The sequence below is a fragment of the Cupressus sempervirens genome, chromosome 8 (genome assembly GCF_028749045.1).
Source record: "Cupressus sempervirens isolate cs-2001-9-10 chromosome 8, ASM2874904v1, whole genome shotgun sequence".
NCBI classification, from domain to species: Eukaryota; Viridiplantae; Streptophyta; class Pinopsida; order Cupressales; family Cupressaceae; genus Cupressus; species Cupressus sempervirens.
Genome location: NC_143125.1, coordinates 336,221,355 through 336,236,703, shown reverse-complemented (window position 1 = coordinate 336,236,703; position 15,349 = coordinate 336,221,355).

Sequence of the window (15,349 nt, the reverse complement as noted above, 5' to 3'; positions counted from 1 at the left end):
TCTTGGACCATTGCTAATGTAATCAAGGAGTTAAAGTCTAACCTAGGTAAGTTCAACATGACCTATATCAACCACATGTATAGGGAAACCAATTTAGCTGCCAACTGGTTCACCAACGAAGGGGTTGCCAATAATTTAGAGATGACATGGCATGTTAGTGATAACTTCCCGATGGAAGTAAATAATTTAATACTACAAGATTGAATCTAGGGAAGTACTAGAAAAGTCCAAAATTAATGATGGGAAGATTTTCTAGATTGCAAGTTAGAGTGGGAGTTAATAAAATTCATGTGAAACTCTTTTTAAAATATGATAGCATGTACATATGACATGCTTTAAGGGTTGTCTTGAATACTACCATTAATACTGGTAAATTCAAAAAAAAAAATTGAGTTCCACATCTTGAAGGAGACCAAAGTCTATAAGCAATCTATGAGTAGGTGGGGGCTTATTGTATCTAAGGAAAAAATGGTGGGGGAGAGAATTAGGAGGGATTCATTGGGGGAGGTAGAGAACTAGAAGAACAAACTGAAGGTCTGGCATAAATTAAAAAAGGGAGGAATCAATAGATTCATGGAGAAGCTCCATGGTTTTGATGCAGGCATCATGAAGATTTTGATGGACTCTTGGAAAAATGGGAGAGTCAAAATTGATGGGGTCACCCACCATGTCAATGCGGACTTGATCGCTTGGGTTGCAGAAATTCCTCTAGAAGGGAGTAATTTCTTCAAAGATAAGAAAATGTCAACAAACACCATCAAAGTTTTTGTAAAGGGAAAAATGGAGCTGAATAATCTCATCAAGATGGAGACATATTATGAGATGGAGTCAATTAAAAAGCTTTGGAGGTATTTCCTTAGGATTATCATTGAATATATTTCCCTGGACCCCAAATTTGATAGGATCAAAATGCATCATTTTGTCTTGCTTAATCACTTTAGGCATGGTATCAATTTTTTTTTTCCTTTTTATCTCTTCACCTCCATGAGCAAGGGTATCGAGGGTTTCAAGAGGAAATCAACCACTAACCCAACTCTTCATGAGGGATTATTCCTCCTGGTTTATGAGTATCTAAAGACCAAACTAGGGGATGATCCCTTGGTGATACTAGGTGTGAATCTGAGGAAACTGTAAGTTCAGACTCTGAGGATGTGCAGAGCATAAAATTGGAAGAAGAGGAAAATGTTTCCTCTAAAGGTGAAGCCTCCAAGAAAGAAAGGAAAGTCACTCCCTCTACTCGTATCCCCTGCAGAAAGAGTCCCAGAGGCTTACCCCCCATTCCCTCTAAACCTAAGCCCCAAGGGGAGGAGGAGCATAATGATGATGAAGAGGATACTAACTTAAAGGAAGAGAAGATGGGGGAGGAAGATGAGAAGAGGTGGAGAAGGGGAGAAAAAGTGAAAAAGAGGAGGAGGATTCAACTGATGTGTCGGGGAATCCCAAGAAAAGGAAAGTAGATGAGGCTTTTGAAACCAATGACCAGATTCTTGAGATTCCTGACCCTAGCCCCACTACCTCTCCAATTCAAGGAAAACAGAGTGGGGAGGTGATAATAAAAAATAGGAGGAGGTCTTAGAGGAATTTTAATTTGAATACAACTAATTTGGAGATTGCTAAGGAGCCATTGAATATCCAAGTGATGGAGGACATTGACAAAAAAGTCCACTATGATGATATCATCGATCCTACTCTGGTCGTGATCTCTGATAATGTGAGGAAAATTGGGCTTAACTTTTTGAACAATGCCAAGAATAGCATGATAGACAACTTTTGATCTATCAAATGGTTATTCCATGAAATTGAAGAACTAAAGGGGAAGAGATGCCAGGAAAGAAGCCAAAATATTGGTAGCAACCTGGGGAACAATGAAGGGGAGAGAAGCCAAGATGGAAGCCAATGACACTTCAACATCTAAGAACACAAAGAAGAATAGGAGAACAGAATCACCAAGGTTGAACACAGAGTTCAAAGGATGGAGTTCTCTCACTAGAACCTGGCTAATCAAGTGATTGCCACTTTGAATGCCCTAAATGAGAACATTAATAGTTTGGGTGAATTACTAATTAGTGTTGGATTTGGCAAAGAAATGATGGAGAAGGTCAGCTTGGAAATTGGGTAGGCTAAGAATGATCTGAAAGAAACTAGGGACTAGGTGGATGCTCGAAAACAAGACTAGAAGGATGTGGATGATAGGAAGACTAATGAAGCTACAGAAACCCTAGAGGTTCTTAACAAGGAGAACTAATAGTTAGCACTACTTTTTTGTCTCATCTTCTCTTTGTGTAGTTGGTTTTTTCTTGTTCTAGTATCCTGAAAGCTGAAAGTTTTTAAAACATATTGTAGATCATTTTTTATTAAGTAAAATACGTTTTTTTGATTAAGTAAAATATGTTGTAAAAATGATCTACAAAATTTCAACTTCTCACTTTTCACTACCTTGGTAAACATTTATTTTGGATTATCATTTGTATGTATATTTTCTAGCTTTAACTATTTATCCTCCAAAATTAGCTGAGTAAAATGGTACCACAACTACATGTGTTTTGTCTTTGAATGTAGAGAATAATTCTTCATAAGATAAATTCTGTAAGAAAATAAATATCCCTCTATGGATTTCCCAATTCTTCCGTAAATAAATTAAGCTATATCTTCTCCTTGGCTACCTCTATAGTAGAAACATACCCTACCTCTATAGTGGATAATGCATTGACCTTCTACAACCCATAAATCTAATTCATTGTTGTGTCACCAAGAGTAAAGGCATATCATGTAGTACTACACCTAGTACTAAGATCCCTTGCCAAATATGAGTCAACATAACAATGAAATCAATAGGAGAGCCCCCAAAATGTAAACATTTACTAGATATTCCTCTCAAATATCTAAGAATCCATTTTAATGCATTCCAATGCTCAACCCATGGATGACTCATATACCCATTAACAACTCCCACTCCATGTGTGCAATATCTAGCCTCATACATACCATAACATACATTAAACTTCCTACAATTGAAGCATAAAGTACATTGAACATTTTAGTCTCATCTTCTTGCATCTTTGGACATATTTCCTTAGTCAATTTCAAATGATCAGGAAAAGGTGCGTTGACATTTTTGGCATTCTATATAGAGAAATGTTGCAACACCTTCTCAATATAAGAAAACCAAGATAACACAAATTTTCTATTCTTCCTATCTCTTTAAATTTTCATACCAAATATTTTCTTTTCTAACCCCAAATCCTTCATAACAAATGAATGTGCTAACTATTCTTTTAACCACTTAAGTGATCCATGTTAGATCCAACTACAAGAATATCAACAACATATAAACATAAAATAATTTATATGTCATCATTCAACCTCTTAACAAAAACCCAATGATCTAAATGACACCTATTGTAACTATGTTCATGCATAAAACTATCAAATTTGAGATATCATTGCTAAGGAGTTTTCTTTAAGCCATACAAACTTGTCTTCAATCTACAAACTAAGTTATCCTTACCTTTGACCTCAAATCCTTGTGGTTGTACCATTTATGTTTCTTCATCAAAATTACCATGAAGAAAATCTATTTTAGTATAAAGATGCTCCAAATGAAAATCTTCAATAGACACAATACTTAAAATAGTGTGAGTAGAAGTCATTTTAACAACAGGAGAAAATATCTCATCACAATCAATGCTCTTTTTATGTTCAAATATTTTTATAATTAATCCATCTTTAAATCTTGACTTATTCCATCCTCTTCTTCAAACATGTAAACCCATTTATTCTGTAAATCCCTTTTACCTATAGGCAACTTGGATAAATCCCAAGTCTGATTTTTTAGCAAAGAGTTCATTTCTTCTATTGTTGAAGACTCCAACTAAATCTTTGTATCCACTTGCATGGATTCATCATAACATTCAAGTTCACTAGCATCTATTAATAAAATAGAGTACATAGAGGGAAAAATACTTTTTGGAGGTCTACTTATCCTTGTTGACCATATAACATTCACTAGCATGTGTGGTATTTGTTGTTGCAGTTGTTGTGAAGGATGAGGCATTGATGGAACATCATCCTTATAAGTACCATCAAATACAACATAATAATTTTCTTTCTTCTCTTACTATTGCAATAGATATTTGTACAACACTTTCTCATTGAATATGACATCTCTTTACAATTTTACAATTTTCAAAATCCCAATGCCTATAACCAAATTTATCAATGCCATATCCAATAAATACACATTTTTTTTATTTTTCTTCTAGCTTGGTTCTATTTTTAGAATCTATATGTGCAAGTGCTTCACAACCAATGGTTATGAGAAAAGAATAAATTACCTTCTTACAATTTCATGCTTCCTCTAGAATACCATAGCCCAGAGGGGTAGAGGGACCTCTATTGATAAAATATATATTAGTATGGACATCCCCTACCCACATGTTTAAGGGAAGCCAAGCATGCAACCTCATGCTCCTTGCACAATCTATTATTGTCTTGTTCATTCATTTAACCACTCCATTTTCTTGTGGAGTACTTGGAATAGTTTTTTGTCTATGAATACCATTAGAGGAGAAATAATTTTCAATTTCATTACTACAATACTCACACCATTATTAGATCTAAGACATTTTAATCTTTTACCAATCTCATTTTCAACTAAGCATTTGAATTTCTTGAAATACATCAGATTTTTGTCTAAGGAAATAAATCCATACTTTTATAGTTGCGTCATCAATGAATATAACATAATAATGAGAGACACCAAGGGAAGATACCTAAGCTAGTTTCCATACATCTCTATGCACAAGCTCCAATTTCTCATTTTACTTTTCCTTCCACCTCTTCACAAAATTAACTCTCTTTTGTTTTCCATACACACAATTTTCACAAAAATCCATACTGACACACTTTAGACCTTGTAAAATTTTCTTTGAATGAGGTAATTTCATACCTTTCCCATTCATGTTCCTAAGTTCATTATATCATAGTTGTTTCAAAATCTAAAGCAACTATTTGTTCTCCTTTCTCAACTGCAACGACTATTCCTAAACATTCATTTTTCTTTGAAAAATTTAAATTAGGAGTAATATGACCTATACAAAGACATAAGGTGCCTACTTTTACACTTTTTTCTACTACTAGGGAACCTTTTGAAAATTTCCAATTTTTCTCATTAAAAATAATTGTGCAACCCTTATCACCTAGTTGACGTGTTGAAATTAAATTCCTACTCAGTCTTTGAACATTTCTTATTTCATGTAGTAGCCAATGATTTCCATTCTTCAACTTAATCTTAATTTTCCCCTTTCCAATAATCTGAAAAGGTTCATTATCCCCTAAATAAACTAAGCCCAAATCCCCTTGAACATAATCAAGATAATAACCTCTATGGGGAGTAACATGAAATGAAGTCTCAAGATCTAAAACTCACGAATCATCAACACCTTCTAAAGAAAGAAGCGAATCGTCCTATTTAGATTTGTTACTTACCACACTTGCCTCCTTGTTTCCATCTTGTTTCCCTCCTTAATTGTTCTTTCAAGTTCAACAATTTTTCTTCTGATGCCCTAGTTTTCCATTATACAAACAGTCTCTTGGTCCTTGTGATTTCCCACAATTTCCAGAATTGTTTTCTCTCTCATTCCTTCTACCTCTTCTCTATGTGTTCGAATAAAAATCTTGTTGTAGATCCAACTGAGGTTTTCCTATGAGTTTCCTCATTCAAAATGACACCAATCACAACATAAAATTTTAGGGTATTAGATCTAGAAACATAATTACTCATAAGAAACACCAAGTCATTCCATCCTTTAGGAAAAGAATACAAAATCAAGAAAGCTCTAATTTCTTTTTAAAAATTAATATTTATGTAGAAGATAATTGACTGGTAACCATAATAAACTTATTTAAATAATTTTCAATAGACCCACATTTTTCATCTTCATATTAAATAAATGTTGCATAAGAAATACCTTATTTGAAGTGGAGGGCTTTTTGTTCAACCTTTCTAGGGTTTGTATCAAATATTTAGTCATCTTTGCTTTTATAATATTAAATGCCACTGATTATTCCAAGAATAAAAGAATAATTCCAAGTTCCTTTTGATCCAAAATATCCCAGTCCTTATCATTCATAGTAGTCAATTTCTTCAATTTTCCTTCTAATGGCCCCCATAAATCCTTCTAATAAAGATAGTCCTCCATTTGCATTTTTCATAACTAAAAGTTATGCTCATTAAACTTCTCAACCTTCAAATTAACCTTATCTGTCATTTCTCCCACTCAACCATAAGACTTTCCTATAGAGGATGCCTAAAAGAAATAATAATGACACCTCACTTTGATACCACTTGTAAAGATTAACCATAGACATAAATAAAAATTACATGCAAATATAACCAATATTAAAAAATGATAAATCAAATAGAATAGAACCCAAGACAAAAATCCTTAGGCTAAATTCACCAACAAAAGGTCCAATATAATTATTATCTAGTGATTACAATCTAAAATCCCTTACAAATTAACAGTACCACAAGAAGCTACAATATCATCATAAATTATGAAATCCCTAACCCTAAGCCATTTGATACAAGCTTTTTATCACTTACAAAATTAGGGCTAGAATAAGTTTTTGAATTGAAAAATAACATCTAATTCCTTTTACAATAGTAAATACATTTTTGTCTTTTGGGATGTTGCCCCTTAACCCCACCTTGTATTGCAATAGAGAGGGCACCTGGCACTCTACCTTAGTATCCTACAAGAGATAATAACCCTTGACCCATAATAATAATTTAGGTGGATATCGCACTAAATAAAGTGAGAGAAATTAATGATTCAGGAGCATCCTAGATTACCTCATAATCCTACTCATATTGGTTCATTTTGTTTGCTATTGTCAAGTTCCAGTGGTTGTCGAGCTAAAGTTGGTGTCAATTTTTTTAGTGTCAGCTGAGTTGATTAGTCTTGGTCGAGTATTACTTCATGTTTTGAGTGAGCTTGATATTTACTGATTGTCAGTTCCTTCTTTGACCAAGTTTATTAGTGATTGGTTCTTAGTTTGATCTAACTTATGTATTTAATTTTAAGATCTTGTCGTAGGATGTGTGTAGACCATTTTGAGGACAACCTTTCTATTATGTAAAGATTTTAGAATCTTCTATAATAAGCCATATTTAGAAAGAATAAATATGGGTGTTTGGGTTTAGGTTAGGTAATTCCTTAGAGGGTGATGATCAAATGTTTCAAGAATAGCAAATTGGAAGTTGGATTGTGGATTTTGAAGTTGTATTTTTCTAGTCATAACTTTAAAGGCCTAATAGCTAGGAATGTATGCAAATAATTTGATGAATCATTAAAGCATTAGAAGTTCCTTCTCTTCTTGGTGTTTTTATCTATGTCATTTTATTTTATTATGTTACTCAACATGGTGATTGGATAGTTAGGTGTGTCTCTAGACCTAGCTCTTTAATTCCTTCTTATGTTAGGTGGTATTAGAGCTTGAGATTTGTCCTTGTTGATATTGGATTGTGTAGAACACTAAGTTGGATTTGGTTGTAGGTTTGTGGATCTATAGATTTGACCTATAACTTGTAGAGGGTTACGATCTTGAAAGAACCTATTTATAAAGATGTTTCATGGTAGAGGAAATAGTGGCACTACTATTATGCATATGTTGAGACAAATTATAGCTAGATTAGATTTTATGGAGATAACCCATAGGAGAGGAGTGCATCTTGATGTTTTGGGTGATGATGAAGCAATATCACCAAACCCTAATCCAAAACTTGAGGAATATCGAGATGAGGAGAAACAATTTGAAAAGGTGTTGAAAAAGAACTAATTGTGTTTTTCTATATTCACAAAGGGACCAATTTGTGGTAGTAGTGACTGAGTGACAACAAATAGTGATGACAAAGTGATAGAGGCTAATGGAGGCTGAGTGAAAAAATAAACTAATAGTCTTAGCCATGTGACATCAAATATTGAAAGGTTGTCGAATGAGTACAAGAAGATTGTTTCTAAAGATTCCCTAATGCTTTACCACCAATATGAAGTATAAGTCATCATATTGATGTAGGCAAAGAAGTAAATAACTATGGCCAAAGGCTCACCCACCTATCCAAATCACCTTACAAAACTTAATGCAATGGAAGCAAACACAAGGAACAACAACCAAAGGAGGAAGAAGAGTGAAATACTTTTATTGATTCATCAAAATATCTTCATACATGCCTAGCTATAAGGCCTTCTAGGTTAAAGCCAACTATAAATACATTTACATTCAAAGATCCAACTACAAATTCACACTATCAGTTCTGCTCTCCAATCTACTTCCCAAAAACTTGCCCAACTCTAAGCCTAAACACTCTATATATACTTGCTAAAACAACTTATAGATTACTCTAGAATATTCATAAGAGGAAGGCTGACCCAACAATAATCTAGACACATCCCAAGAAAATATCTTAACATAAATGTCATGATCAAAATAAATTACACAAGTCAGCTAAAACAAATCACATTCAAATGCTGACACTCGGCATTCAATAGATAACTCGACATCAACTGGAAACTAGCAACTCAGCATCAACTAGAAACTAGCACTCATCATCAACTCGAAACTTATACTTGGCATCCACTAGAAACTAGGAACTTAGCATCAACTAGAAATTGGCAACTCAACATCAACTGGAAAGTAGCAACTCGACATCAACTAGAAACTGGCAACTTAGCATCAACTGGAAACTAGCAACTCAATAACTCAGCATCAACAAGTAGAATGAACAAAAGTGTAGGATTAGAAGGAAACCCAAGATGCTCCTACATCAAACAACTAGGGTTAGGAGAAATGATTCTCCTAAATCATGCAAGTGTCACAACCTAATTTGAACCCAACTCAAATTGAAAAATCCATGTAGCATCTTCAATTGGTTTATTCCTCCACTTCACCAAATATTGATAGTAATCTTTTTCTCTTGTGCTCTTTCCAACTCTTTAATCCAATATCTATTCAACTTCTTCAATTTTCTTCTTAGGATAATCATTTGATACAATAATTTCATCCTTTGACTCATGATACTTATACAAATCAGCAACATTGAATATAGGAGATATATCCATGTCATTAGGTAACTAAACTTCATAATCATTTCCACTATCAAACTTCTTCAAGATTTTACAAGGTCCAAATTTCTTCATCTTCATCTTACTATATGTTCCAACTAGAAATCTTCCTTTCTTTAGATGAACCATCACCTCATCACCAACTTAAAAAACATGATGTCTTCTAGATTTATTAGCATTCTTCTTATACTTTTGATTACTTTGTTTCAACCTCAACTTCACTTCCTTATGCAAAGACTCCATAAAGTCAAAAAATTCTTCTCCTATTGTGATTTTCTTTTCTTCACCAGCAACATCTCTCAAATTTGACATACCTCTAGGATGAATTCCAGTGACAATCTCAAAAGGTGTTTCTGTACTCCTATTCATAGAATTGTTATATGCAAATTTAGCTTGTGTCAATACCATCTCCTAATTACTTGGCTTATTCCCAACTAAACATATTAGAAAATTACCCAAGCTTCTATACACAACCTTAGTCTATCCATCTATTTGTGGATGGAATGTAGAACTAAACTTCAATTCAGTACCCATCTTCTTCCACAAAGTCTTCCAAAATAACCAACAAACTTATTGTCTTTGTTAGAAATAATACTTCTTGGTAACCCATGCAATCTCACAATATTTTCAAAGAAAAGATCAGCAACATGCTTAGCATCCGATTTCTTCTTACATGGTATGAAATGAGTCATCTTAGAAAATCTATCCACTACAACAATTATGGAATCATACCCTTTCACTATCTTAGGCAATTCAAGAACAAAATTCATACTGATGTTAGTCCAAGGTTTCTTAGGAATAGTAATAAGTGTATACAAACCAGTATTTTGACTCACCCATTTTGCAACTTGAAAAACTCCACAACTCTTTACAAATTTCTAAATATCCTTATACATTTATGGCCAATAATACTTCTCTTTCAGCAAACTCAATGTCTTATCAATTCCAAAATGTCCAGCTAATTCACCACTATGCTTTTCCTTAATCATATTCAACCTCATAGAACTTCTAGGAATACACAACTAAATTCCTTTGAACAACATACCTTCTTGAATAAAATATTCATCATACTTACTTATGTGTCTGTCAAATTTGGTGCTCTGCACTCTCTCCATGCCTTAGAAAAATTAGGATCAGCATCATACAACTCTTTCATTTCATCAAAACCAAGAACTTCAACCTTCATTTCAGTCAACAAAGAATTTTTTCTACTCAATGCATCAACAAATCTGTTAGTAACTCCACTCTTATGCTTAATAATGAATGTGAAACTCTCCAAGTACTCAACCCACTTCATATGTCTCTAATTCAATTTATGTTGACTTCCCAAGTATTGTAAAGCTTTATGATTAGTATACAACACAAACTCCTTAGGAACTAAATAATGTCTTCACTTCTTCAATGCTTGAACAAAGGCATAAAATTCTTTATCATACATAGAATACTTCCTTTTAGCATCATTCAACTTTTCACTAAAGAAAGCAATAGGTTTACCTTCTTGACTTAATACAACTTTTATTGCATTGCCACTTGCATCACATTCAACTTGAAATGCTTTGTTGAAATTAGGCAAAGCTAATACAGGTAATTCAACAACCTTTTGTTTCAAAGTCTCAAAACTCTTATCAGCTCCATGTGTCCACTTGAATTCCTTTTTATCTCCACTCATTGTCTCAGTCATAGCATTACAAACAACACTAAAATTCTTTATAAACATTTTGTAAAAACTAGCCAAACCATGAAATCATCTTACCTCACCTACATTCTTAGGTGTACAAAATTCCAAAATTTCTTTAACCTTCTCAAGATCCATCTTTAACCCATCAGCTGAAATCAAAAATCCCAAATACACAATCTCCTCTTGCATGAAAGAACACATTTTTAGATTAATAAAAAACTTTTCCTCTTTCAACCTCTGTAATACTTGTCTGATATGCTCAAGTTGTTCTTCCTTAGTCTTGCTAAATCTTAGAATATTATCCAAATAAACAATCACAAACTTGACCTAAAATGTTTTTAGAGCTTCATTCATCAACCTCATGAAAGTACTAGGTGCATTACTCAAACCAAAAGGCATAACCAACCATTCATACAAACCATCTTCTGTCTTGAAAGCAGTCTTCCATTCATCACCTTCTCTAATTCTGATTTGATGATAGCCAGTCTTGAAATCAGTCTTGGTAAAATACTTTGCTACACTCAAAGAATCCATTATGTCATCCATCCTTAGCATAGGAAACCTATATTTTACTGTAATCTTGTTAATAGCTCTAGAATTAGTATACATTCTCCATTCTCCATTCTTTTTAGGTGCTAATAGAATAGGTACAACACATGGACTCAAGCATTCTCTGATCAAACATTTACACAACAACTCATGCACTTATCTGTTAAGTTCTTCATTCTTTGTAGGTGTCAATCTATATGGTGCTTTATTTGGAAAACTAGCTCTAGGAGCTAGATCCATACAATGACTTATACTTCTTATTGGAGGTAAACCATCAGGAATATCATAAACAATAATTTATTTATACTCATTCAACAATTTTTTAATTTCTACTGGTACTCAACTATCACTATTTGTTGTCACTTAGTCATTACTAGCTTCACTCGATCCTCTAGGAACTATGGCAAAATAGACTTGATTCTTTATCATTTCATTTTCAAATTGCTTCCCATTAACCATGCAAATTTTTATAGCAGTACAATTAACATCATTTGGACTTTCAATGAAAGGCAAAAATATTTGTTTCTTTCCATTTACCCAAAGAGTATATTGATTCAATCTCCCATCATGTACAACATATTTATCATATTGCCAAGGTCTACCCAATAAAATATGACAACAATCCATAGGCATAATATCACACAAAACTTCATCAAAATAATGTCCAATTTTGAAATTCACAAGGAATTACTCACTTAAGAATATCTTATGCTCATCTTTGATCCATAAAACATGATAAGGTTTGGGATGTTTCAACCTCTTCAACCGCAACTTGGTAACTAGCTCTTCTGATGCCATATTTGTAGAACTTCCACTATCAATGGTCACTTTGTAGCATTTTCCAGCCATCTTACATCTTGTTTTGAAAATACTTCTCCTTAAAATAGGTTCCTCATCACTTCCCTTATTACATAAGGTTCTTCTCACCACTATATTTTCTCCAACCTCAGGTCCAATTGGTGAACCCTCATCATCTCCTTGAATCATAGCATTTTGGTTACCTTGTCCACTTTCAAAGGATCTACATTCAAAAGATCAATGTCCCTCTATACCACATTTGAAACAATTACCATGAAATCCACCTCTAGAATAAGAATTATCTCTTCCTCGGTAAGAATTAGTGCCTCCTCAATAAGAATTACCACTTTTTCATTTGGTCTTGCCTTTGTCATCATTCTTCCATTCAGATTTTCCTTTATCCTACACAATTTTTTTAGATCTCCCACCTTCACCATAAGATCTACCTTTTCCTCTCTGGAATCTACCACCTCTACCTCTTTGTCTTTGTTCATGCTTCTTTTTAAAGATCTCCTCAGCTTTCAAGGCATATTGATATGCTTCTTCTACATTTTACAACTTCACAAAACTTATTTTATCTTGTATTCCAAATCTCAATCCATCAATGTATCTTGCAATTTTCTCAACATCATCATCCACATGTCTAGATCTGATGTCCAATCTATACAATTCCTCATTATATTCTTTCATAGTAATGTCCTTACGTTTCAAATTTTGCATCTTTCTCAACAAGCTAACTTAGTAATCATCAAGAAGGAATTTGTTCTTTACCTTGTTCACCATCTTTGGCCAAGTTTTGATCTTCTCCTTTCCTCTCCTTTGTCTATTAGTTTGCAAGTTCTCCCACCATAGTGATGCATGATCTTTCAACCTAGTGACTGCAATCTTCACTTTTCTATTATCAAGAGTGTTTTCATACTCAAAGAACTTCTCCATATCAGAGATCCAATCCAACACATCATTGTTATCCAATTTTACATCATAAGGAACAACCTCTACATTAGGCTTCAAATTTTCCCTAGACAACACTTGCAACAATCTTTCCTCATCTTGATCTTCTTCAGGTTTTGGATTATGGTTTGGTGTTGCTACTTCATCATCAATTACATCATCAAGATGTACTCCTCTCATCAAGATGTACTCCTCTCCTCTGGACTATCTCTATAACATCTAATCTGGCTGCAATTTATCTTAATTGACCCAATATAGCATCACTGGCATTTCATCTACCATGAACCATATTTACAAATCAGGTTCTCACAAGATCGTAACCTTCTACAAATTATAGTCAAATCTATAGATCTGCCACCCTACAACCAAATTGAAATTAGGGTTCTACATGATCTAATCTCCACAAGGATGAACCTCAAGCTCTGATACCAACTAGCATAGGTGAAGAATTGAATAAATAGGGCCAAAGGCTCACCCAACTATCCAAATCACCCTGCAAGAGTTAACATAATAGAAGCAAACACAAGAAACAAAAACCAAAGGAGGAAGAAGAGTGAAATACTTTTATTGATTCATCAAAATATCTTCATACATGCCTAGCTATAAGGCCTTTTGGGTTATGACCAACTACAAATACATTCACATTCAAAGATCCAACTGTAAATTTGCACTTTTAGTTCTGCTCCCCAAAAACTTTCCTAACTCTAAGCCTAAACACTCTATATATACTTGCTAAAATGGCTTATAGATTATTCTAGAACATTACATAAGAGGAAGGCTGGCCCAACAATGATCTAGACACATCCCAAGAAAAGATCTTAACATAAATGTTGTGATCAAAATAAATCCTACAAGTTAACTCGAAGAAATCACTTCCAAATGCTAACATTCAACATTTGCTAGGTAACTCAGCATCAATTGGAAATTGGAAACTCAAAATCAACTAGAAATTGGCACTCACCATCAACTAGAAATTGACACTTGACATCAACTAGAAATAGGAAACTTAGCATCAATTGGAAATTGGCAACTTGGCATCAACTAGAAATTGGCAACTCAACATCAACCAGAAACTAGCAACTCAGCATCAACTGGAAATTAGCAACTCGACATTAACTGAAAACTAGCACTCGGTATCAACTAGAAACTAACACTCAACATCAATTGGAAACTAAAAACTCGACATTAGCTGGAAACTGGCAACTTGGCATCAACTAGAAACTGGCAAATCGACATCAACTAAAAATTGGCAACTCGACATCAACTAGAAACTAGCAACTTGGCATCAATTGGAAATTGGCAACTTGGCAACTCGGCATCAACTAGTAGAATGAACAAAAGTGCATGATTACAAGGAAACCTAGGATGCTCCTGCATCACATATGGATCTCATTCTAAGAGCTAGTTTACCAAAAAAAACCATATAGATTGACACCTACAAAAAATGAAGAACTCAATAGAAAAGTGCAAGAATTATTGTAGAAAGGTTTGATTAGAGAAAGTTTGACTCCATGTGGTGTACTTGTTGTATTAACACCTTTGAATAATAGAGAATGTGTACTAATTCTAGTGATGTTAACAAGATCATGGAGAAATATAGGTTTCCTATGCCGAGGATGGATGATATAATGGATTTTTTGAGTGGAGAAAAGTATTTTACCAAGATTGATTTGAAGAGTGGTTATCATCATATTAGAATTAGATAAGGTGATCAATTGAAGACTTATTTTAAGACAAAAGATGGTTTGTATGAATGGTTGGTTATGACTTTTGGTTTGACTAATACACCTACTACTTTCCTAAGGTTTGTGAATGAAGTTCTCAAGAGATTTTTTGAGAGGTTTGTAATTTTTTATTTGGATGATATTTTGATATTCAGTAAGACTAAGGAATACCATATTGAGCATGTTAGACAAGTATTGCAAAAATTGAAAGATGAAAACTTGTTGACTAATTTGAAAATGTGTTCCTTTATGATGGGGAACTTCTTCACTTCAAACCTTTATTTCTCTTCCAAGAATACTCTTAGCCTACTTAGTATTATTATAAAAAAAACCTCCAACCTAGAGGACTCCTTCTCAATCCTCTTTCACCAAGAAACTTACCCAACAATTCAAATTTCCATTATCTACCTCCAGTTCACCAACTATGCACTATTTGACCTAAAGTGCCAAAAATTCACCCAATACACCTAAAGGGAAAAAATAAAGCTTCAATCACCCTCTTATGGGGTTCTTGATACATTTCC